We start from the raw sequence: 3,310 nt of genomic DNA, 5'->3' as shown, positions 1-3,310 counted from the left end.
ACTTGAAGAGAGATGGCCTGAGCGAGTGAGTGAACCCACAAAGAGGAAAACACAGCCAAAGGTAGAGAGAGACACTGTCTGAATTCCTGGATCCAGCCTTGCCTAAAGATAGACACCTCTGCCTTTTCAGTTATATGAGCCAATAATTTGTTCTCTTTTTTGCTGAAGTCTAGTTTGAATCCATTTTCTGTCCCTGGCACTAACTGAGACCACAGCTTCTGGGTTTCAGAGCTGGCATTCTACAGAAGTGGCTTCTCATTCCTACCACCATCCTGTGAGACTGGAGAGAAAGAGACAGAGAGCACGGATGACAGCTGCCCCAGCAAGTTAAGCACCAGTTCCAGGACTAGAGCTCAGGGCTGACAACAGAGCTCAGCTTCCTTCTTTACACTGGGTTTTGTAAGGTTTAAATGAGGTTAACACGAGTCAAGTGCCTGGCTCATAAGTGCTCAAAAAATGCCAGTTACCCTGATCACTTCCATATGCATGCCTGCACTAACCTGGTGTCCAGGCACAGAAAGATAGAGGAGAAAAGATTTGGGAGGTAGCAGGGGTTATTCGGTCACGAAAAGGGGCCATGTCTGCAGGAAAGAGGTGAGGGACCAGTGCTTGCCCTACTCACCCCTATTCACCCTACACCCCAGCCGTAACTTGATCCGTCCTAAACCCTGGTGATGAGTCAGAGGAAGCTGGAGCTTACTTATTGCACAATGGCAGGTCTGTGACCCAAGCCCTCCTCCTGCTCCACCACCCCCCTGAGGGGGGTGAGGTTGAGGTGTCTGATGACCCGGGCAGAATCCAGCCCTGATGTTTTCACTTTCTTAGTTCATCAAAGAAAGCTGCTGCCACCCAGAGTGTCCAGGGCGGGATTTCTTGGAGCAGCCCATAGTCTGTAAACTGGGATGGATCTCATGGTCCCCATGGCATTCAGGAAAAATTCACCCTCCTGGCGGCCAATAGGCCCTCGTCCCACTCCCTGGCCCCTCGCTCCAGCCACTCTAGCCTCCCTGCTTTTCCACCTCCAGTTCTTTGCACATGCTGTTGCCTCTGCCCAATTGCTCTCCCCCCAGATCCTTCCATGGCTGGCACCTTATCATTTTTCAGGCCTTTCCTCTGAGAGACCCTCTCTAAGGCCGTATCTGAAGCGTGCTGCTGTCTGTGTCCCACAACCCAGGAACATCCTACTCTCTGAAGGCAGCTGTTTCCAGGGTCCTGTTTGCTTCCCCACAGACTGAGCTGAGATTAAAAGCCAAGAGTATGTTCACCCTTCCCAAACACTATAGTGCTAGAGTTCCCTGTGTGATGCAGAAAGGACACAAATATACACAATTCCCTACTCTTAAGGTTTGTTCTCTATCCTTTGAAGGTTCTGAGCACTTTAGGCCTCATTTTATACTTGTCTGCCCATTCTGTCTTCCTGATTCCCCAGAGGTAACACAAGACTAGGCACAGAGGGGAAATTAAGAAGTGTTTGTAAAATCATTTTCTCCCTGGGAAACTCCTATTCATTCCTCAAAAGACACCTAGAAAGCCCATCTTAAGGAGAGCTGTATTCCTCACTCTATGCTCATCTAACCCTGGGTCCTTCACCAGCCAGTCCATATCCGAAAGGACTAAGAACTTCCAATTGTTGATTAGCTTCTCTTTAGTTACAAAGCACATCCAAGTAAAAGCTATGAGGTGAGTCCTTATAAGCCACTTCCTACTGCCTCTAGTATTTAGTTTTATCTCCTCGGCTCCATAGATCTGCCTACTTTCATTTGTTCCTTGCCAGCTTCCTCAGCATCATCTCCCACCCTTCCCTTTCGTACGTTTTCCACTCCAGCTTTGCTGTATCCTGCCTCAGGGCCTTTGAACACATTGTCTCCCTGCCTAGACTGCCTTTTCCCCTGTATCCAGACCATAGCACTCCTCAACATAAAGCCTCTAAATACAAGCTAAATTAAAACCTAAACTGCTGAGTGTTTCTGCATGGCCTAGCCCTCAGTGATTCTCCAGCTGTGTGACAATGGAAAAATGACTTCACCTCTCTGAGCCTCACTGTTTTCCCATGTTAAATGTGGACAGCGTTGCTCCTCATAGCAGGCTCTTAGGAAGATTAAATAGATAATACATGTAAAGCACTTAGCTCAGTGCCTGTTTCCTCACCAGCACTTGATAGCAGGGAAGCAAAACCTACTTTGAGATGTGAGTTTTCATGTTTTGCTTTTCTGTACTGCCTTATACGGAATCAGTTAATCTGGGGTACCCACATCACGTGGAGGTGAATTAGGGTCATCGGAGTGGGGAGGCAAAGAGCAAAACCATCTAGGGCTCGTCTTTGACTTCCAAACCAGGCCCTCATCAGACAGTTTTGAAAGACAAAGCCAGAGTTATGTTTGATTATGACAAAAAGGGGAGAACCTGGTGGAAGCCAGAAATGCCAGATGCAGAGCTTCCTCCTCACAGTTGAATGGGAAGGGGTTAGATGACGACTCAGGTCCCTGGACCCCCCCACCCTGGGCTGAGTGTGGGGTGGAAGGTGAGACAGGGTGAGACTGCCAAGGAGAGTGGCAAGAGGCTGAAGCTGAGGGAGCAGGGACACAGGAGGATAGCTCTAGGGGACGGCAGGACAGGGGCAGAGCCAACAGTTCAGTTCCTCCCCACAACCACCATGCAAAGGGGACATCAAGTGACACCACAATGCCAAGATCTGGCTAAGCTGTAGCTGAACACCCCTATGTAGACCCCCATTCCACTGTCCAAAAGCCGAGGACACTTAAGAGTCCTGACCTACATGACAAAAAAGGATTACTGACCTCTAGGGGGCAGTGGCTGTAGGCAAGATATAGCAGGCTTTTTTTTTTTTTTTTTTTTTTGTTGTCAGCATCTGAGTCCCCATCCAAGTCTGGGGAGTCCTCACCATAAGAAATCATCCCCCCACTGACAACAGAAGCCCCAAAGCCAACAATGTGATGGATCAAAGTATGGACCTCAGTTCCCCATCTGTTCCCGTGCATCCTTCGCCAAGGTGCTGTGCATCCTTCCTTTGTAAGGAGGAAGATATTCCCCAGCCCTAATTTGGGGCTTGGCCATGTCACTTGCTTTGGCCAAAGGCAAACGGGCAAAAATGACAGCATACAAGTTCTGAATATGGATCTTAGGAGGCCTCACGTGACTCCACTTGTCTGGCACCATTGTGGAAGGAGAGCATTATGTTGGCTGGCTGCTGGTCTGAGAATGCTGCTGGTCCCAACCCATTCTTGCACCTGAAAGCATAGCTACTCAGCTGACGGCAGCATAGAACAGGCACCCCCAACTGAGTCACAGA

This window comes from Pteropus medius, unplaced genomic scaffold (assembly GCF_902729225.1).
Source record: "Pteropus medius unplaced genomic scaffold, Ma_sr-lr_union100, whole genome shotgun sequence".
Lineage (NCBI taxonomy): Eukaryota > Metazoa > Chordata > Mammalia > Chiroptera > Pteropodidae > Pteropus > Pteropus medius.
This window is presented reverse-complemented; position numbering follows the sequence as displayed.